The sequence below is a fragment of the Nycticebus coucang genome, chromosome 8 (assembly GCF_027406575.1).
Source record: "Nycticebus coucang isolate mNycCou1 chromosome 8, mNycCou1.pri, whole genome shotgun sequence".
Lineage (NCBI taxonomy): Eukaryota > Metazoa > Chordata > Mammalia > Primates > Lorisidae > Nycticebus > Nycticebus coucang.
The window spans coordinates 82653213-82676562 of record NC_069787.1 but is presented as its reverse complement, the minus strand read 5'-3'; the positions used below and the strand labels follow the sequence as shown (position 1 = coordinate 82676562).

At 43.3% G+C, this 23350-nt stretch overlaps 1 protein-coding gene and 3 pseudogenes across 1 annotated transcript in view; 2 read left to right on the top strand and 2 right to left on the bottom strand.

The window, feature by feature from the left end:
- CTDSPL (CTD small phosphatase like) overlaps window positions 1-23350 on the bottom strand; it is a 121229-nt gene that overhangs the window by 55507 nt on the left and 42372 nt on the right.
- On the top strand, window positions 1807-5938 carry LOC128592342 (eukaryotic peptide chain release factor GTP-binding subunit ERF3A-like; annotated as a pseudogene).
- Window positions 3160-4576, bottom strand: LOC128591920 (tRNA-splicing endonuclease subunit Sen2-like; annotated as a pseudogene).
- Window positions 10277-23350, top strand: part of LOC128592341 (gem-associated protein 7-like) — a 36150-nt pseudogene continuing 23076 nt past the window's right edge.

Here is a 23350-nt window from a genome sequence, read left to right as displayed (position 1 = left end):
AAAGGCTGCTCAGTAAACTTACCCCTTACTATCCATGATGGAACAATGCCCTGGCTTATCAAATATCCACAGGCCTGAATATTCTGCCAGGCCTGTAAGCCAGAGCCTAGGCTGGACTGCAGTCTTGAAGGTAGCCCTCACACAGAAACACATACTTAATGCTTCAGGCAGAGGGTAGCAGAGGTAGCTCACCCTGTTGGTGAGCAGGCTGTGTTCACACGCCTCACTTGCTGACCACTTGTCTGGAGCCTGGCATGCCCTTTCCATAAATATCATGTGATAAAGAGTGCCAAGATGCTCATACTAACCCATGAGCTGATCTAACCCGTAACTTGACAGAGCCACGTTTGCAAAGAAAAAGAATGGCAATCTATTTAGTAAAGCTTTATCTAGCATTGAATGTAAAGAGGGCTTCCAGCTCCTTTCAAAGTCCAGTATATAACAAAGCCAGATCCAGCTAGCTCCTTTAATAAAATGAAAATAACGTCCTGATTTCCCCCAACCTAGGCAGAAGAGGGAGAATCTCCCCATGGGATGGAGCAGTTGATTCGTTGCCCAATTCTGTCCTGACATCTACCTTCCTTTTGTCACTGCTACCCATTTCAGGGACCTCAGACCTTCCTAGACCACACGGTACTAGTCTGGGAATGGCCCCTGTCTTCATGCTCTACAGCCCTGCAAGCCTTCAGTCTGAGTAGCATTCAGGAATCAAAGTCAGGATAACTTACAAGGGCTCCTTTTCGTAGGCTGTCTTCACCTGCTAAGCAGAGGTCTTTCTTCCCCCGACCTGGGAAAATGTCCTCAAGCACATTTGACTCCACAGAGGAAAGGCCCAAGACAACAGGGCACAGAGAGAAGAGACAGTTCTCCATCCTTATCCCAGGACGACCAGCATGGTGACTACTGCTTCCTTATAGGAGTTCTGCCCCCTTACCACAGGGGTGAGGCCTCACAGACCTCAAAAATCATAATAGTTCAACACTGGCGCCACAGCTGCATACGTTGTGTGTGGTGGGTGCTGGGATTGTTTTCTCACAGCAACTTCCAGGTGCTGAACTAGGCATCAAGAGATTGAAAACAGTTAAATAAGGAAATGTTCCTGTCCTCGGGGAGCTCCTAAGCTAGTGGGAGGAGACAGATAAACATCCAACAACCTATAATACAGTCTCTAAACTGGGGGTGGGGTGTGTGTGCTGACTATGACATGAGTTAAACAAGTCTGGCCGAGCAGCACTGGTTCCTTATACCCCTTGGTTCTCTGTTCTGACGGTGGAGGAGGGGAAGGGGTGCTGCTGGGGAAGGTCAGCCAAGCACGGGTAGAAATAGTCCCAGATAGCATCCAGTCTCCAACAGCCTTTTCCTCCGGCAAGGTATTGAACCAACTAGATGCTAAACTCTGTTATCTGGGGAAAAGAATGGCCCTGTGCTGCCCACATCCAGAAGATGTTGCAAAAAAAAGATAAAACAATGGATAAGAAAGTCTAGGACAATTGCAATGGGCACAGGTGGAAGAGGTGAAAAACAGGTGGCCATTTTCCTTCAGTTCCTTCCCTGGCTCCGTCTCTGTCTTTCTCCTGTCATGAAGACACTGGCTTGCTGAGGCCCAAGGGGCACTGGTTCAGATCTGCAGGTAGTACAGAGGACTTGGACAGGCTGGATCCTGGCCCAGAGGGCTGAGAAAGTGCAAAGGGAAATAGGTTTCACTGGTAGTTTGAGGGCAAGGAAAAGACCAGAACTGGGCTGAATTAATAGGTCACCTGACACCTGAGTGAGCTAATCAGACCAAATCACTTGCCCTATGCCACAATGCACATGACATATGCCCACAATAAATCCCCTAAAGATACGGAAAGTACTGAAGTAATTGGGTAAAAGTGGAAGTACAATGTTAAGCCAGATGCTGTTCTTCCCTAACAAAAGATCACTTTTTGAAAATCCTATTTTTTAGGAGGAAGTTTCCACACTTAAAATGTTATTAGTGGCTTTGCCACCCACATGCCCAAATGAGGGAGAGCAGAGGGGTCCCACATACTTCCTTCAAGGCACCTGGCAATGCCTCTCCTACTTCCCATCCTAGTATTAAACAAACCATCAGAGCAGATAGTCTAAAGCCTGGGGAAACACAGCTGATCTGAGGGGAAGCACAGCAGCAGAACCATCAAAGTAGCCCATTACAAATGGGAGAAGTGTTTCCTTCATTTTTTTTTTTTGCAGCTTTTTTAGCCGGGGCTGGGTTTGAACCTGCCACCTCTGGCATATGGGGCTGGCGCCCTACTCCTTTGAGCCACAGGCGCTGCCCAAGTGTTTCCTTCTTAAGCAGTTCCAGCAGCTCATATCCCTGTTTCCAGCACCAGACAACTCAATCCTGCAGAGAGCTACCCCCACAGTACTCAGTCTCACCAAGACCTGATGCCTACCAGGGCATATCCTATCTGCTGGAAGGAAGATGCAGGGATCTCACCTCTGGCAGTAGGCCAGGCTAGCTCAGCCCCTAATTCAGGGTACCCTAGCATATCCTCAAAGACCCCAAGTTGGGATCATGAATCCCTGTCTCTCACTTAGAAATTGTTCCTCTGAACAATTCTTTCTGCCCTACAGTAAGCTGAGTAGTGCTTTTCTCCAAAGACAGCCATACCCCAATCCCCACCTGTGAAAGTTACTAGCTATGGCAAAGGGAACTTGCAGACTGATTAATTTAAGCATCTTGAGATGGGGAGATTATCCTGGATTATCTAGAAAGACCCTAAATGTAATCACAAGGGTTCTTATAAGAGGGAACCAAGAAAGTCAAACAAGGAAGCAAGAGGTGTGAGGTGGAACTTAAGAGGCTGGAGTGAGGAGAACTACTATGGCGAAGCACCTGTGGAATCTTCTCAAGAGGAACAGTCATTGTGTGAAGCTTCAAGGAACTTTCAGAACCTGTTGCAGAAAATAGAGAGACAGAAAGGTCCTGAGAAAAGCCATGGAAGCACAAAGAAGAAACAAGTGAAGTGAAGCCAGAAGGTGGATGCCTGGGAGAGGAAGGCCACCGAAGGAAAGTGTCCATGAAATGATGGAGGAGGAAGAGGAAATACCAAAACCTAAATCTGTGGCTGCACTGCCAGGCATTTCTTTTTTTTTGTTTTTTTCCCCCTGAACATGGTATATTTATTGTAGGAGACTCAGTTGCTGGTGAAGTTAGAAATCTGAGGTTGGACTTTTAAAGTTCATCTTGATCACTCCTCTCTCATGAAGAAACGCATCGACTTAAAATCACCGCCTGAACTTTAATTCTTTTCATACATTCTGGTGACTCCATTTCTTTGTCAGTCATGGTAGAGGGTTTAATCAAATAGCACAGCATAAGTTCCTTGGACATGTTAACCGAAACTCTGCTCAAGGCCACCAGTGACTTCCAACTGAAAGGACTGCGGAGAGAGCCTTCAAAATGATTGCTGACTAGCTCAATAATGACAGAGTAACTTGCATGGTAAAATGGAGGGCCTTTCCGATACAGTAGTAGATCTGTGCCGTATTTGAGTCCCACTTTGGGCACCCAGCCCTTGCTCCGGAAGTAGTGGTAGGCTATGTAGGTCATCCTGAATGTGGGCTGAACTACAGAGAAAGTCTTCTAGAGCTTCAGTATTGTTAAAGGCTCCTTCTCATAGTAGATGCTTAGACATCCTAGGGCATAGACCAGGAAGAAGGCCTCTTCTAGGCTGAGCTGCAAATACTCAAAGATCCTATAAGGATTTCTTTTGCATATTAATCTTTCTTTGTACCAATTTCCCATCTTGGGCATCCTCCCTCTCGTTCCTCCACAAGCACATACTCATGGTCAGGCCCTCTCTCTCCCGCACAGAGGAGACACATCTGTTTGCTGCCGTCCTCAGGATGAGGCCACACTGGGGATGATAGCACCTTGCGTGCAGCAGCTGACTTGGGGTGGAGGTGCAGTGTCATGTACCAGGTGGTCACGGAAGCTGTCCGCAGTTGCTGCATCTCACCCACTGCCTTCCTGTGGGCAGTCTGAGGGCTCACTCGGATCCTCCACAGCATCTGACTTCTCAGAGTCTCCATTCATCACAGGAAGTTTCTCTCTCCTCGCTGTACCTTCCATGTTGGAGACCATTTCAGAGGTAAGCTCATCAGACAACTGCACCTCTTCCTCTCTTTTTATACAAGGATGCTCAAGTGGTTTTGTGAAATCCTCGATGATTCTGTGCACTGTCCTCTCATCCTGCCCCTGTCTACCCATGAGCTGTGCCATCCACTCTACACGATGCTGATATTTCTCTGATGTGATGACAGGCATGTTTGTCTTCATATCTTTCCATTTAGCAACCAGCTTAGGATCTGAAACTGTGAAGTTTGGATGGTTTTTGAAAGAATACCTTTTCCAAAATAACCTTTCCCATACAGCTGCTCCATGTCTTCTGGGCTCCTCACAATCACATTGTTATTAATCAGCTCCACACGGAAAATCCTGAATTCTTTCTCAAGACTGGTCCTGACTGAAAGGGATTGGCCATGGAGACTCATAATTCTCATGCACTCTTCTTTTCCTTTTTGGGGCATGAAATATTGCTTCTGCCATTTTCCTGGAGAACCTTCTAGCTGTGTGACTTGTCCATCTTTGTGCTTTGGCTTCCTTATCTTCCTCAGCCCCACATGCTCTGCCAGGCGCTTCTAAAGAAGAACATGTAAATGTAATATTCCCTGGGCATGTAGATGTTGGCAAGTCAACCACTGGAGGACAGATAATGTATTTGACTGCACTGGTTGACAAAAGGACACTGAAAAAGTATTAAAGAGAAGCTAAAGAAAAAAAACAGAGAAACTTGGTACTTGTCTTGGGCCTTAGACACAAATCAGGAAGAACAAAACAAGGATAAAACAGTAGAGGTGGGTGTGACTATTTTGAAATCAAGAAGAACCACTTCACCACTTTAGAGTCCCGGGCTACAAGAGTTTTGTCCAAAATATGACTGGTGGTGACTCTCAAGCTGATTTGGCTATGCTGGTAATCTCAGGCAGGAAAGAAGAATTTGAAACTGGATGTGAAAAAGGAGGATGGACAGAGAACATGCAACATTGGCATAGACAGCAGGTGTAAAACACTCAATTGTGCTTATTCAGAAGATGGATGATCCAACAGTAAATTGGAGGAATGAGTGATATTAAGAATGTAAGGAAAAATTAGTGCCATTTTAGAAAAAGGTTGGCTTCAATCCCAAAAAGAACATTCATTTTATGCCCTGCTGAGGACTGACTGGAGCAAATCTTAAAGACCAATTGGATTTCTGTCCTTGGTACATTGGATTACCATTTATTCCACACCTGAATAATTTGCCAAACTTTAATAGATCAGGTGATGAACCAATCAGGCTGCCAATTGTGGATACGTATAAAGACATGGGCATAGTGGTCCCAGGAAAGCTGGAATCAGGATCTATTTGTAAAGGCCAGCAGCTTGTGATGATGCCAAACAGGCACAATGCTGCAGTTCTTGGAATACTTTCTGATGATGTAGACTGATACTGCAACCCCAGGTGAAAACCGCAAACCCAGAATGAAAGGAATTGAAGATGAGGAGATTCTTCTAGGATTCACACTTTGTGATCCTAATAACTTCTGTCATTCTGGACATATATTTGATGCCCAGATATACAGCACAAATCCATCATCTGCCCAGGGTATAATGGCGTGCTGCACATTCACACCTGTTTTGAGGAAGTGGAAATAACAACCTTAATCTGCTTGGTAGACAAAAAATCAGAAGAAAAAAGACTCCACCCTGTTTTGTGAAGCAAGATCAAGTATGCATTGCTCATTTAAGGACAGCAGGAACCATCTGCCTTGAGACCTTTAAGACTTCCCTCAGATGGGCCATTTCATTTTAAGAGATGAGGGTAAGACCAATGCAATTGGAAAAGTTCTAAAAAGGGTTCTAGAGTAAGACTAAGCATTTTTTTTTTTTTTTTTTGCAGTTTTTGGCTGGGGCTGGGTTTGAACCCACCACCTCCAGCATATGGGGCTGGCACCCTACTCCTTTGAGCCACAGGCACCACCCAGACTAAGCATTTTTTTGATGACCCTACATAATACTGTGAGGAAAATTGACTGCGAAAGCCTACTTCAAGCCTCCTTCTCTTATTTTCTTGATAAACTTCTCCCTATTGTTTTCCAAAGAGAAAATACACAGCAAAAGTCCACATTATGTCAGCTTTCTCACATTGAGAGCTCTGCTATGCCACTGTTGAATTTTTCCTGAGATCCCTCTACTTTCAAACTCTGCTTCCTTGGATAGATTTGGCAATAGCTATGTAAGTGATGTGGACATAATTGCCTACAATAATGAAAACCTAAAGGAATTTTTTAATTTTTCATTTTCACTTTAGGCATTTTTTTTTTTTTTGAGACAAATTCTCAACTTTGTTGCCCTCTGTACAGTGCTGTGGCATCATGGATCATAGCAACCTCAAACTCCTGGGCTCAACCGATCCTCTTGTCTCAACTTCCTGAGTAACTGGGGCTACAGGCACCCACCACAACGCCCAGCTATTTTTAGAGATAGGGTCTCGCTCTAGTTCAGGCTGGTCTTGAACTCCTGAGCTCAGGCAATCCACCCACCTCTGCCTCCCAGAGTGCTAGGACCTTTAGGCATACTTAGTAATATTTCCCCAGGCAGATCATTCTGAGTGTGTGAGTATGTGTGTATGTGTTACAAAGATAGTTATCATATTACTAAAATATGACAAGGTCATATCCCAATACCATTACCAAATATGACCTTTAGGCATATTTAGTAATATTTCCCCAGGCAGATCATTCTGAGTGTGTGAGCGTGTGTGTATGTGTAACAAAGATATTTATCATATTACTAAAATAGTCAATTAAAAAAAGAGACTGGAGTTATGTTAGGAAGGAGCCACAAGCCAAAGAATGCAGGTGACGTCCAAAAGTCAGAAAAGGTAAGGAAATAGATTCTCCCCTAGGGTCTTCAGAAGGAACCAGACCTGCCAACACCATCACTTTAACCCCAGTGAGACTGGTTTGACTTCTGATCTATAGAACTGTAGGAGAATGAATTTGCATTGTTTTAAGCTATTGGGTTTGTGGTGGTTTTATACAACATCCATAGGAAAACACAAGCCTCTAGCAGAGAACGGGAGAAGAAAACACCCCTGGGGATTCCACAGTTTCCCATCCTTTAAAAAGAGCTCTCTGGCCTCCTGATGCTAGCCAGCTCCCCTCTCCATCTACCCTGTGGGCACCTGGCTCACTTGTGCAACCCAATTTCCTTCTCTGTATCCTCTAAGGCTCTGCCAAGCAAAGCTCCTGGAACCCAGGAAAGGCCCTTGGGACCTTGGGGCGTCAGTGGAGACACCAATGTTCCCAGGGAGGGGAGCCCTTGGCCCCCTTTCCCCTTGTATCCCGAGTCTTCTACCTGCTAGCAGTTTCTAGCTCTGGAGACAGCAGCCTTCCACCAAGTCCTCAACTTCTCCATGACCTGTTTTGGATTAGAAATAACCTACTGTCATGAATTAATTCTTCCCGGAAATGGTCCTCAATACTTGCCCCACCTTTTCCTATTCTGGTTTCTATCTCACACTTCACTTTTAAAATAAAGATGGAGGTGAAAATATATTCAGAGAATCTGTCCTTCTGTCACATTGTGTTAACGATCAACTTGAGGCAAAATCCCAATACTATTTTTTTAGAGAAGGGAAAGTTTAAAATTCTCTGTTGAGGACACTGTTCTGAATGTTCTAAGAGGAGGTGTCCTAAACACAGTTTCCTGAGAGAGTCCAGGAGTCCATGGTGAAGTGTCTTACGTAGTAAAGCATCCTTTCCAAACTTTAAGATATCAATGGATAGCCTTTCTTTAAAAAAGTAATTCTCGCAAGGGCACCTCATATAAAACTCGAAAAGCTGAGAGGAGCGTCTGTGTATGCTGGGGGGCAGGAGGGACTGTGTAGTATCCACTTGGCCCATGAGGGATTCTCAGAGCCATCTGAAAACCACTATTACACAGAATCTAATTTTTATATTCCATACGATCTTTCTAATGATAATCTCATTGCCACAAATTCTATTACCATTAAAGGCAAATGCTACTCCCTACAATATCCCTTAGTGTCCTATTCTTATCATGGTGTAGGGCTTGTTTCCATTTCTAGAATAGGAGAGGGGAAGGAGAGGAGGTGGGGAAATAATGTTGTCTTCCTGACTTGGACCCAGCTTCCAGCAGAGGGCCCAGATCACACATACTTCTTAATGTCTGTTGGGGGAAATGAATCAAATTGTTTCCAAGCTCCAGGCATTGTCCTTTATTTAAGCATATACTGAAAACAGATTAAAAAAAAAAAAAAACCCTACCACAATTAAAGAATACAGTCCCTTAGAATTACTATAAGGCAGTATATAAGTTTTGCTCTACCCAGATGAAATCTGTGATCATGTTAAATTAAAAGAACATGTGATGGAAGAACTATTGTGTGAGTCAGTTGAGAGCTATTATGAGAACTAATTGATATGAAAGCAGAACATGACTGAAAAGACAGAATGAAAGCAGAATTTTCTGGAAATGCTGGCTCAGGTGACAATCCTATAGACAGACCACATTTATAGACTAGGGCAGGGGTCCTCAAACTGCGGCCCGCGGGCCACATGAGGCGGTGTGATTGTATTTGTTCCCGTTTTCTTTTTTTACTTCAAAATAAGATATGTGCAGTATGCATAGGAATTTGTCCATAGTTTTTTTTTTTAAAACTATAGTCCGGCCCTTCAACAGTCTGAGGGACAGTGAATTGGCCCCCTGTTTAAAAAGTTTGAGGACGCCTGGGCTAGGGGACTCCAAGAAATACATTAAATGCAAGAAGACATAGGGACCATTTCACAGAGGGCCACAAGGACCCCAGCTTTCCTGGAGAGAAGAGACTTCCAGAGACTTCCAAAGCTGGCAAAGGCCTTGGCTTGATGAGACAGGCAATGGATAGGTGCAGAAGGGAGCCTAACAAATCAGACATTGAGGAAATCCCTGATACACAGTAGATTTTTGAGTTTCATACTGAAGGCATAGAGAAATGATCTGCATAATATCAGAGTTGTTTGGAGGTAGGAGATTATAACTTAGTTTGAGGTCCTGAGGCCTTTCTCTTACTCAATGAGCAAGTATGCATGTAACTGGGTATACTTAGCACATGCCCCTCCCCCAGAGTACCCTTTCGTGTACTTCCAGTTTCCTCCCTGCCTCTGCATCTGCTCCTCACTCCCCTCACTTAGCTATTATCCCCTCAGACCTTCTTGTATCTCCAACACATTTATAAGAACTAGTTCTATGAAACTTGGAAGCTCCTCCCTGAAAACTCCAACCCATACATCTCTTCCCTGCTTCCTACTATGCCTTTGGGCCTTAAGTTCTTCGAGCTCTTTTCTCCAATGTCTGCTGTCAAACACAATAACAATAAATTTTATACTTTGTTCATTTATGTGTTATTCAACACCATATCCCAGTGCCTGGACACTCAAATTAAGGTTGAATGAATCAAACAATGAAGGTTTCATTGCTTCTAGTATGTCTGTGGCTGAGAGTAAGAACTGCTTGATGCTTCCTTCACACCCCTCTGTAAGTTCTAAATAAAAATTTGATGAGTAAGTGACATGGTGTACTAAATGCAAACATTTAATAGTAAAACTGCATCAGTACATTGTGGTCTGGCATTTGCTGTAATGCTATATTTTTAACTAGATGACATCAACCAGGTCTAAATTTACTCATCTATATTGGGATATAATTTAGGACAACTTATCAGCAGATCATTTTCTAAATAATTACAATGAAAGTGTCTAACCCTTTAGGGCAAATGATGTATCATAAATATTAAACAGGATATATAAATGCTTCCTTACTTTTCATTTGTGGATAAAACCAGGAGAAAAGTTCACTTTGTATTAGCAAGACCATCCATACTATCTCTAAGTTTTTCCTAAAAGCCATAAACATTGAAATGTGAACATGTATCTTCTCTGCCATTTCACTGTGAGCTCCTGAAGAAAGGGACTGAGTCCTTGTTCTATACCTCGTGCATTTGTCCTTCCTGGTACTGTGCTCAACCCTCACCCAAGCATGGGACCTTGGTGCTCAGTTAAGTGTCTGCTGAACAAATGAACGAACAAATTCAATGTGTATATTACCCATTCCAGGAAATACTCTTCCCTTTTCACCTACAAAGCAATAGGTATCAGCACAAGGTCACTAGGAACTTCCTTATACCTAGGACACTAGAGAGAGATGAGGACATTGAAGGAAGACTACAGCATCTCAGTGGAGGAGAAAGAAGCAGGACACCCAGGTACCAACTAAAGTTAGCCAGTAACTCATGGCATCCAGAGCATTGATACTTCCCTCTCTCGGGCTCAATTTCTTTATTTCTGATTCCAGCTTGTACCCCCTGTCCTCCTGCCTCCCTGCCAGGAGAGCTGTGCAGACAAGCAAGGTAGTTTATAGGAATGTACTTTGCACACTGTAAAGCACTGTATTAGTTTTCTGGGGCTGCCATGTGAAAGTACCACAAGCTGGGTGCCTTAAAACAACAGAAATTCATTGTCTCGCAGTTCTGAAGACTCGAAGTGTAAACTCAAGCTGTTGGTGGAGCCCTGCCTCTTCTTTGCCCCTCCAGTTTCTTCTTCCATTTACCAGCAATCCCTGGCATTCTCTGGCTTGTAGATATATCAGTCTGATCTATGCCTCCATCATAACACAAACATCCTCTCTCCCTGTCTGCCTATCTCTGTGTCTCTTTCTTATAAGGGGAACAGTCACATTAGATTAAGTGTGACCTTACCTTAACTAATTTGCAATGACCCTATTTCCAAATAAGATCATATTTTGACGTATTGGGAGTTAGGATTTCAACATATTTTTTTTTGGGGGGGGGACACGATTTAATCTATACCAAGTATCATGTGAATAAAAGTACCACATTAAAAAACCACTGGAATAATGTTATACTAGTAATTCATACTAACTTCTACTGAGAACAATGAGAAAAATAGAAAACTATTTTTTAAATTCCATTTAAAGTTATGGAGAATTAGCAAGTCATGAAGAATAATGGGGCTGAGGTTCCATATAAGAAAGAAATCCAAAGAGATGAGCTTGGTATTGAGGGATAGTTTTTCTATAGGAATGCCTGCCACTTTTAGAAAGCAGTGGTACCAGATTGCTGGTTCCCCAGGTGTCTGCCAGAACCAAGTATAAATTCTCCCTAAAGGAAGATAACATTATTCAAGGCCTCAGATTATTTCTGTAAATTTCACCTGTGATGTCTGAAACTCAATCAAAAATAACTAGATAAATGAGGCTATAAGACAATATGAATGTGTTGCAAGTATAACAACAGGCATTGGGAATGGTTGACAAGGGCTACAAATAAAGGTGTTATCAGACGTGGAATTTAAAAATACATATATCCTTAGAGAGTTCAAAGAGACAAGAGATAAAATTGAAAAGGTCCTCAGAGAACTAGAAACAAAAAGAACACAACAATTCCAGAGATTAATCTAACTAAAATTCAATAACTGAATATGGAGGCTTACTTAAATACTGCTTGAAGAGAAAATTAGTGAACTACATGATAGGTCAGAAGAAAATATCTAGTATAAAGATGAGAGGGTAAGAAATACAGGGAATACAGTGAAAATAGATATGTAATTAGAGTCATGGGAGAGAAGAGAGAGAAACGAGTAGAAGACATAATAGCCAAGAATTATTCAAAACTAAAGACAAGCACAGATTCAAAATCTTAAATGGAAGACTACCCCCTACAGGATAAATGAAAACAAAACTATACCTAGACCCAGATAGTAAACTGCTCAGCACCACAGACAGAGAACATTTTAAAAGCATCCAGAGAGAGAAAAAACAGGTTATCATCGTGTGAGATACAACAGGGATTCTTCCTAACGAATGCAATGTAACCTAATTGTTTAGTACCCTCACATTAATCTGAAACAAAAAACAGGTTATCATCAAAGGAGTAACAATTAAGATTGACAACTGATTTCTTAATGAACCTAATAAAAGCCTGAAGACACTTAGGAGTTCCAGAACGTCCTGAGCAAGACCAAAACCCGGTCTCTACTAAAAATAGAAAAACTAACCAGGCCTTGTAACAGGCGCCTGTAGTCCCAGCTACTTAGGAGGCTGAGGCAAGAGTATTGCTTCAGCCCAAGAGTTTGAGGTTGCTGTGATCTATGATGATGCCAAGGGACTCTGCCCAGGGTGACAGAGTGAGACTCTGGTCTCAAAAAACAAACAAACAAAAAAAACCCCTCCCATTTTTCATTTACACACTCACCACATTTCTAAACAAGTTAATTAAGCTGAGCCTCAGTTTCCTTATCTGTGAAAAGAAAATTATTGCAAAGATTCATTGGAATAATGCTTATAAAGCACTTGGGACAGTAGCTAACATACAGTGATTATTTAATAAGTGAAATCCAGTATTGGTAATATACTGGAGAGGGGTGTTGGGTCTACGATGATGATGATGAAGACAGGATAGTAGAAATAACAAACTAGACTTATGAGGGTTTAACATAAAGTGCCTAATGGGTGGTTGATGTTCAATAAATATTAGTTGAATGGGAAAGTTACTAAATACTAGGTTGTCACAAAATCCTAAGCATCAACATCCTCTTGTTTATAGTGCCAGGTTCCCTTCAAAATGATAACTGAATTCCTAATACATTTCTGCCTCCATTATCACTTCCCAGTCCCTAATGCCATACACATGCATTCACACCTGGTCTCAGCTAGAAATCCTTTCCCATTCTTCCCATCCTGAACACCAAGAGCCCCTCTGCCTCCGGTGGTCATCTGGGGTCTGGCTAGCCTGCTGCCTGCCTAACACCTAGATGGTTCACTGAACCTTTTTCTTAGCAAGAGACTCCTTAATTCAAACCAACACGAGGCTGGGCACTTCAGATCCCTATTCTAGACCTTACACTTTAGGCCTGAAAACACCTCCATGGAAGGGAGGAGTGGCCAGGGCTTACTGCAGGAAGGAACTCGCCCACTCTCCTTCAGGGCAGCCATACCATTCCCTCATTCCCTACTATGGCAATCATATCACTTCTGGACCCTATCTTAGGAGCTGTGAAAGAAGGTTAGGTCCTCTCAGTCCTTCCAAAGACAGTGTAAATCAAGATGTTTTTAAAATCACAGATGAACATGTTAAACTGTAATTAACTAAAGAGGTTCTCCTAATGACAGCTTTTTACTTGTAAGCATATCAGAATTCTGTTCCTCACTCTAACTGTAGGGAGGGTCACACCTGCCATCCGGGTGTTGAGACAGCTTCCTGACCATCTCTCTGTTTCCCCTCTTCTTGCCTTTCCCAATAAAAGAATTCAAAACCTGTCCTGGAAACTCAATAAAATGTTGTTATAAAACATTTTTCTCTAATGAGATCTGTCTGCTATTTCTCTAAGTTTTTTCGTCTTGGATGTTCAGTGGAATAAGAAACAGCTACTCTGTAGCTCATCCAGATAAAGACGCCCTCCTTATTCCCTCATCCCTCAGCCTTCTCTGTTCAAGCTTCGGAGACCTACCTCCCCCAAGACTCTGCCCTCCCTCCCACACCTTGCTGGCTCTTCTCTGAATTCTCTTCCAATTCTTACTAAAGAAAGGGAAGTCACCACAGTGCAGCTTTGACTCAGTTCTGTAGTTCCAAATGCACTGCAAATTGTTTCTTAAGGGTGTGATATTGCCTGATTTGTAAAACCTGCAGAGTACTACCCTCTAATAGTATTCAGTAGTCACCTTTGCAAACTACAGTGGAAAAGTAAATGCAGTGGTCACTGTAATCTCATCTAGGGCTCACCCTCTGTTTTGATTTCCTGAGTACAGCAATAAACTGAGTCAATCATCTATGAGAACTGTTTTGAAGGAAGTAAGGGCATTAAGTGATTTAAATGACTGTACGTGCTCACTCTAAAGTCTGCATCTCTGTTGGCACCCTTAAATTAGGGGACAACATCCTCCAACAGATCCATTTACAGTCATAAACCAGGGGCAGATGCCTGACTTCCCTCCTGACAGCAGAACAGGAGCCTCATTTTTGGAACTACCAGAGCTTGAGAAGAACTATAACCCAGGTCTTACCTCCCCCAGATGGCAGGGACCACATTCACATGGGGTGAGTTCACCTATCTCACCACCATCCCTTGGCCCATAGAATGGAATAATTCAGTCTCTATGTGTTTCCCTGGGACAAAGGAGCATTTATTTCAGCAGCAAGCAGATTTTTATTTATTTATTTATTTTTTTGAGACAGAGTCTCAAGCTGTTGCCCTGGGTAGAGTGCCGTGGCATCACAGCTCACAGCAACCTCCAACTCTTGGGCTTAAGTGATTCTCTTGCCTCAGCCTCCCAAGTAGCTGGGATTGCAGGAGCCTGACACAACGCCTGGCTATTTTTTTTTTTTTTTTGTAGAGACAGAGTCTCACTTTACCACCCTTGGTAGAGTGCCATGACATCACAGGAGTCACAGCAACCTCCAGCTCTTGGGCTTCCATGATTCTCCTGCCTCAGCCTCCTGAGCAGCTGGGACTACAGGTGCCTGCCACAAGGGTGGCGCCTGTGGCTCAGTGAGTAGGGCGCTGGCCCCATATACCAAGGGTGGCGGGTTCAAACCCAGCCCTGGCCCAACTGCAACAAAAAAAAAAATAGCCAGCTAAATTTCGGTTGTAGTTGTCATTGTTGTTTGGTGGGCCTGGGCTGGATACGAACTGGCTGGATTTGAACCCTCCAGCTCCAGTGTATGTGGCTAGTGCCTTAGCTGCTTGGACTACAGGCACCAAGCCAGCAAGCAAAATTTTTTGATGGGAAAATAGCCCTTAATTTTAAAACTCAAAGGAGATAAAAAAAAATATTTATAACACTTTCTAACTTTTTAGAAATATTCTCTTGATAGAAATTCTTCATAAATACTGTCTATTTTAATGAGTTAAGAAATTTCACTGTTACCTTTAAAGTGAATTTCAAGATCTCTGATCAAAAAGAATGCAGTCCACCTCTGAGAACCATGTAAATAAAACCTTCACACCTTATTCTAGTTATTGTGTAGTTAGTATGTGGCCTAGAACTCTGTTAATACTTCACTCATGTTACCTCATTGAATCTCACAACAACCCTCTAAGGTAGTTACTATTATTCTTCCCTTTCTACAGATGAGAAAACTGAAGGCTAGAGAGGTGAAGCACTTGCCCAAAGTCATGTAGCTAATCAGTGGTGGAACTGGCATGTGAATCCAGGAGGTCTGGCTCCAGTGCTCATGTCTTAACCATTCTTCTTAGAATGTGAGGAGAATAAGAATGTGTGATACACTCTCTTAGTGGGAAATAAAAGTTTAATGTTTAATCAGAATACATTTGCAATCCATTAGCATTAGCTCATGGGCACTACAATTCTGAATTATAAGCAATGGTAACTCGCTGTCCCTTCACTCCCTTCCTGTATGTGGAATTTAGAGTCATGGTCCAGCTCAAGGTTACATAGCCCTGTGATCACAGAGTCCTTGGAGGAAAGGGCTAGATTTTCTCACTGCAGGAGGATTATAGAACTGAGGTTACCCATCCAGGACTGTTTCTTTCCCTCCTGTTGCTGACTAAAAGACCACCACAAAAGGAAAAACAGGAAGCTGGTTACCAGATAGGCCAAAACAACAACTTCACTGTTTGGCAACACTGGCAAGAAGCACAGTCACTGCCATGTCCCTGGGCCTCCTACCTGGAAGAAAATGGCCAGCCTCAAGGCAGTGGTAGGCAGGCCACAGGTCATCAGGGTGAGCACTGCAGCCCATTTCATTGAACCAGACACTGAGCCATCGTGAGAGAGCTGCTCCGCCCCAGGATCTAGAAGGCAAGGAATGGGACGAGCACCCCAGATTATTGGGCATCCACTATGCTAGCATTTGTTCATAATCTCAGTCCCACACCTGGAAATTGGGTATCATAATTTCTACAGCATAAATGAATTCAGCAAGGCTCAGACAGCTTGACTGATCTGTTCAACCAGGACATCCTGGGGGCAGGGATTGGAAACAGCTTTTATCCTCTTTCAAAGCCCTCAATTTGATGCATTTTTTTTATCATGCTGTACTGCAAAATTTCTTTCTTAAATTTAGCCAACAGAATAGAAATAAATGGAAACACCAATGAATCAGTATCTTTTTTTTTTTAAAGAAAAGCAAGATAGTTGTAGCAAAATTCAAAAATTTTAAAAGGGCAAACAAAAGAGCTGTAGCAATATGACAAAGACTAAATATCAAGAGTGGAAGTCTTGATATAAATAAAAGTCTGCATATAAATTGAAAAGAACAACCCAAGCCAGATCACCAGTGATATAAATAGAAATAATAATCTCTAACTTAGAAAAATTTTAATATTAATCACAAAAATGCAAAAATAAAAAAACTGTACAATAGCTACTAAATCGGCAATTGAGAACTTACAGAATGCAACACTGGTACAAGAACATAATGCTAATGGAAGTGTAAATTGCTACTATCCTTTTGGAAAACAATTTAGTAATTTGTACCAAGAATCATGCTATAGATGTCTCCCTATACTTCTTTACCCAGTAAATGCCATTTCCTGAGTCTATCCTAAGGGATTAATTTAAAATATGAAGATGCTACATGCAACATGGATACCTTCCTCTCTGCAGTACATGGCGCATAAGCAAAAAGCAGCCTAAATGTCATACAAAGAGTAAATGGCTAATAAATATTGGTATACTTAGTCAATAAAGTATTACTCAGTCATTAAAAATGATAGTGACAGGCTCGGTGCCCACAGCACAGTGGTTATGGTGCCGGCCACATGCACCAAGGCTGGCAGGTTCAAGCCTGGACCGGGCCAGCTAACTAATGACAACTGCAACAAGAAAATAGTTGGGCATTGTGGTGGGCGCCTGTGGTCCCAGCTACTCAGGAGGCTGAGGCAAGAGAATCACTTAAGCGCAAGAGTTTGAGGTTGCTGTGAGTTGTGATGCCAGTGCACTCTACCAAGAGTGACATACTAAGACTCTGTTTCAAAAAAAAAAAAAAAAAAAAGATGGTGACAGAGTCAATAGAGCAAAATAGAAAAATATGGTTAACTACAACATTAGGAAAGTATAATTGAGATAAGGATGTAAAAATGTGATTTATGTAAAATGTAATTAGGTAGAGAGATGTGATATATTTACACAAAAATTTTACCCACAACAATAATAGAAATACACCAAAAAGAGAAAAAAGAGAGCATATTGCCCAGAATATTTTGTACAGCTTCTTCTTATAGGTTTACATACATTTGTCACAGCTTCTACTTTCAATTAGGTGGTTTTTTAACAAAAAGGAAGTACATTTGGAATACTCTTGCCTGCTGTGATGGACATTTGCCCACTTGGCGGGCTCTACCAGGTGGTGAGTTTCCAGAAATGAGACCGAAGGGCGGCTCACAGCATCCCTTCTTTCATGCGGTTTCTAGGCAGTGTTTGTGCTGTGTTTGTGTTCTGACCCTACAAAGGGTATTTTTGTTCTATTAACTACTTGTGGTTTAGCTGCTATACTGAGCAATAAGGGGAAGACCATATAAACTAAATATAAAAGCTTTCAAATTTCTTTTCTTTTTTCAGGCAGAGCCTCACTATGTCACCCTTGGTAGAGTGTCGTGGTGTCACAGTTCACAGCAACCTCAAACTCTTGGGCTTAAAAGATTGTCTTGCCTCAGCCTTCCAGGTGGCTGAGACTACAGGTGTCTGCCACAACACCCGGCTATTTTTTGGTTGCAGTTGTCATTGTTGTTCAGCAGTCCCAGGCCGGGATCAAACCCGTCAGTCTTGGTGTATGTGGCTGGCGCCCTACTCACTGAGCTATAGGCACCGCCAGCTTTAAAATTTCTTAAACACACATACACCTCTGAGAACTTTCTGTTTGCTTGGTTGGCACCCCAGGAAAACAGGTTTATATTTGCCATATGCAATAGTTTCTGGCACACTGATATCACTATCTAGGCAAATGCCCTATATGCTTTTATTTCCTTTTATTCCTACAGCCCACTTCTAGTCCCTTCAACCCTATGGCAAACTTCCTAGTGTGCTTAAAGTATATCTTTATATTTGCAGGAGGACTCACAAAATGGGCACTGTATTTTTCTGAGCACCCATCTTTAACTTAAGGAAATATTAGCTGGTGCATCTCATTCTTATTTTTTCCACTAAACACTGTTCTTAAGATTCACTCACACTGTTATACGCACAGTTCCTAACTGCTATGTAATAAATAAACCATGGTGTGCACCCCCTTGGCACTTAATACTATGTCCTCTCAGCCTGTCATTCCTTCATTCTTTCTTTCTTCAGCTCCTCCCTTCACCCTGCACATGTGCACTGCATGCATATGGGTAACATAATATCAACAGTATCTAGTGAATAGGACTCTTCAAGTTCTTTAAGTCCTTTTTTTTCCTTGAAGAGAAAATTACACTTGACATATGTGGTTTTCAAGAATGTATTTTTCTTCTATGTTGAGAAGTCTCTGTGATAATTTTAATAATTGAAAATGTACAGATTTTTAAAAATTTTTAATTTTCTTCATGTGTCCTTACACTTATTTTGACAGCTTTTAGAAGGTCCATAAATGGCCACTGAAGACCCTCAAGGTCAGAACCCAAATTCCAGAGATGTCAGAAGGTGGCCGCTGCTATCTGATAGCATAATTCTGTAATTTGGTATCACTGAGGTCATGCTTTGATCCTAAAATTGTCATTCTGGGAGCCATATATGTCTCAGTAAGTGCACATACCAGGAGAGTGAAAGGAAGGGGGTTTTTAGCAGGGACAGGAGCAGGGGTAATGTCCCCACTGGGCTCTATGCCCTACCTGTGACCCCTAGCACAATAAAAGCTGTTATGACTCTAACTCTCTTTAGTTCTGCACTTTATAGTCAACAAAGCCGGTTCACACAGACGCCTTCATTTGCACCCTATAACCACCATGTGTGAGTCAGGGTGGGTATTATGACCTTTGGTTTAAGAAAGAGGGTAAGGCTCAGGGGGCCATCATCTTAAAGTCACTAAGGCAGAAAGGGGTAGGAGTGACAGTCTAGCTCCAGTTGGTGAGATCATCCCTGGGCCTCTCTCCTCCAGCACAGTGGGCAGCAAATCTCCTGTGTACTCTTTGAAAGTCAGGGCTCTGTCTGTCTGTGCCTACCAGGGCACCAGCGACTCTCATCATGGGGACTCTGTGCTCTAGAGAGCATGTTTCTACAAGTCTTACACACCCAGGATCTTGGGGAAACATCCAGGAGCCCCAAAGGGCTGGTTCCTCCCCTCCTTGTCATCTTCTTTCAGAACTGGAAAAGGTCTTATTAGGACCTTATCCATCAGGCTTCTGGCAGAAAACAGATGGCACTCTCAGTGAGTTGAATAAGGAGACCATTTATAGAGGAGACCAAAGTACAGCACTTTGGGGCCAGGAACAGGGTCATACTTGTACTTCTAGGCCTGAAAGGGTAAGGGAGGAGAGGCTTGCAGACCCCTGACACAGTGCACCCTGTGGAGAGGGCTGCCTGCCAGGAGCCCAGACCTTTGGTGATGCCACAGGTGGGGCCTAGAGAATCAATATTTCCTCCCATTTCCTGTCAGTGCTCCCCATGGGGCATGGAACACAGTAGAGGGCTGGGAAGCAAAGGAGCCCATTCATATAGTCCCCACTGGTTGGTGTCCATGGCACAGGATGCAGAGTAGATCTGGAGGTTTAAACCGAAAACATCCAGCACAAGAATCAACTAGCCCAACCTCCTGACTTGAAAGGTACTACACCTCTGCAGGAGAAAGGCTTGGTCCAGAATATCAATGGATGAGTTGCAGAGCTGTGCTGGGAACTTAATCCCTGAGTGCCAGTCTACACTTCTCCCCTTTCCATTTGATTTGAGGATAGCATTTCTTGTCATGACTCAAGTCTTAAAAAATATTAGTCTTTCAAATCAGCTGGAAATTGTTTATTTCTCTTTTATGGACGGTATATCCCAATGTTACTCCTCCATGGCACAAGACAACAATGTCTATGCTATTCACACCTGTGTGCTATATCTTGGACCTGAAAGTCAAGCTTTTCACCATTTAAAGGGACTATAGCTAGGAACAAAACACCTTGCAGCAGGTTACATATACAAACGTAAGTGGGTCTAGAGAACGTATCTGCAGCTCTACAGTGAACCCCAGCTGAGGCACAAACAGGGAGGAAGGAGGCCTTTCCACCCAACTGCCCAGCTCAGATAACTAGGCCCTGGCCTTCAGTGAACTGACAGAGCACTCACTCTCCCACCCTTCTCACATACAGAAATAGCTGTGCATTGACCCACGAGTTGCCCAGGCCTGGAAAAATACTCCAGGATATTTAAAAAATCACATGTTCTTCCAAGCCTTTTTAAACTAGACTGGAGAACTGGCTGGCTAAAAAAAAGAACGAATCATTGAGATCCTTTTTGTAGGCATTATATGAGCTACAAATTCAAAATGAAAGATGAAAACGTTATATATCAATTTCCTTTATATATTCTATAAACTTTGCCTCCTTTACAAAGGCAGGCTTCTCAATTCTTTGAATAAGAGGCTTATATCAAGGAAACTGTGAAAACACTATCAATGATTAATCTCATCCAGATATTAGCATGATAACTCTATAACTACAAAATTAATAACACCAGAGAACTCTTGTTCAGCTTCCTAATTTTTATATTCATTCATTCCATCTCTAAATGTTTCCTGAGTCCCTGTGCTTGGAGCTGTGGGCAGAATAAAGTATAACAAGACTCACAGAGGCACGTGGGAGCCAAATCACAAAGGAAGATTCTCCCACCTTCCCGTTTCTTGTAGGCAGTGAAGCAGCTCTGAAGGCTCTCAACAGGGGAGCAATTAGACTGCGTCATGTTTTGGCAAGGTACATAGGAAAGATGTACAGGATGATGAAGAAGAGACCTGGAGGCAGGAAGCCTAGCTAGGAGGTTGCTGAATATTGCAGTTAAGAGGCAAGGATGAGCAGAAAAACAGCTTTCCCTGATCAGAGAAGGAAGTGACAGAGATTTGGATCAGGACCTAACAACACAGCAGGAAGATGTGTCCTGGCTATGTGGAAAGGAAGGGACTCATGGCCACGGAGATGTTTTCTCTATAAAAGGAGGCTGAGGGTGGTGCCTGTTGCTCCAAGGAGTAGGGCGCTGGCCCCATATGACAGAGGTGGCGGGTTCAAACCCAGCCCCGGCCAAAAACTGCAAAAAAAGTGAGCAGAGTGCCGCAGGCTGAGCGCCACAGCAAGGGCAAGCTGTGCCATTCCCAGGGCCTAGTCTTCGGGTCTGGTATCCACAAGGGCTGATCCTTGAGAGGCTGAGTGTGTTAGTTCTCTGGCCAGAGCCTCGGAAGGGGACCTCTTACCCCTGACAGGGCCCCCAGCTCTGCTCTAGTGGGTTACCACCTCCTGGTGAGCTGGTTCCCTCTGCACAGCTCTTCATGCTGCTGTAAAGAGGTTCTTTTCTAACTTGGGGGAAATCAGTACTCTGGGGTTCTCTGTCCACCAGGTAGGTCCTTTCCTTTGATGCCAGGTCAAGTACACCATTCCTTTCTTCTCCTGGGTACCTAAGAAAGAGCCAAATGAGGACCCCTGTAATAACCAAAACAAGAACCAAACCAGCTTAGCGCTTCTTAGCAATCTGACTTTCTTCTCTGCTTGGGATGCATATATCACATAATCAAGTTCAAAGTTTCAGGCAAAGGCTATTCCACTGGCAGTCTGACTGGCAGCTAGCCAAAGAAGCCACCTTTATTCTACGGAATTCTTCAAAGTAAAGAGATTTACCTTTCAGTCTTCTACCCTGGACAGGCTGGAGAAGTCCTAAAGCCTTAAGAGTGGCAGGAATCTTGTGAGGAAGGCAATGACATCTGGTTATTTTCTGCTTAAACTGTTACAGTCCTTGCATGGGGTGTTTAAACAAACCAGTAACCTAGTGGCTGTGTCTGTGGCAGTGAAGGCTGGCTTGGGGACCTGGCACCAGCCAGCAGCAAGTGCACATGGACTTGGCAGAAATTCTGCCTGAGTAGCAGCAGCATGGTAGCTTCTCTCGGGAGGGCTACAAATGCAAGGTGGATGAAAGAGGGACCACTGGGCTTTCTCTCTTGTCCCCATGAGACTCTCAGCTTGTGCCTAGTACTAGGAAGCCACTTCATAGCCCAAATTGAGAGGAGTGTCTGGTTAGGTATGCTGACTCTGTTTACCTGGACTATCTTGTGATAACTCTTCTGACTCTTGTGTTTGATAGTGAGCGTCCAAACATTACACAAATTACCTAAAACCACTACTGATGAGACAAAGGAGCCTTATTCATTAGTCCTACTCATGTCCCTATCCCTGGTCACTGAATGCAAGCTCTCATATCTTGTGTTGCCAAAATTTTCCCCCCACCCCCTGCCCATGCTTGCAAAATCAGCTTCACACCTCAGGTTCAAAGCTGTTTTGCAGCAGCAGCAGCAATAACAGCAACATGAAGGCCTCTCAAGTAAGTGAGTTTCAAAGTATGTGAGCACACATTCCATCGTTTGTCCTGACGAGTGCCCCTCACCTCCACGCAGCTTGGAATGAAGGGTGTAGCTCACAGTAGTCTTTTCTAATGATAAGATCTGCCTTAGGAATGCCAGGGCTCAGACCAGCACCCTTGCCCAAGTCCTCTCCTCCATCTTTTCACAGAACCCAGGCTCTCCACTGTGCCCTTGGGTTAGGATACAGTGGCCCAGGCTGTGCCTGGCTCTCTAACAGCCAGTTAACAAGAAAATCGCCACTATCTCTAATGGTCTCAAACAACTGAAGCCCACCTAGGTTCAGTATTACCATGCTGCTCAACTTCAAGGGAATGACGTCTACTGGAGCACAACTCACATAGGTTTCAATGTAGACGGTACCCCCTAGAGTTGTCCAATATTGTGCATCTGAAACTCTCTGAGGTAATGTATTGGAGAGGGAGAGGATGTGCGATCCAATGAGTGCTTGCCACAGGCCTGTGTGGAGGAAAGTGGCCAAAATGCGTCCTGTAGCTAGCAGGTGACTTGTGACTACTGTGGCAAGCCTGATGTAAGACTCTCAATGGGTGGCCACTGACTGCCCCAACACTCTGTCTCTTCCAAGGTGCTGGAATATAAGAAGCAGCAGGGATAAGAGTTAGGGTGAGACTGTAGTGAGTTATAGAAGTAAGAGGAAAAAGTGGGCAGAGACCAGCTTTCCACACCTGGAGGAATCCCTAGGGTGGCAGACATGGATACCCAAATTT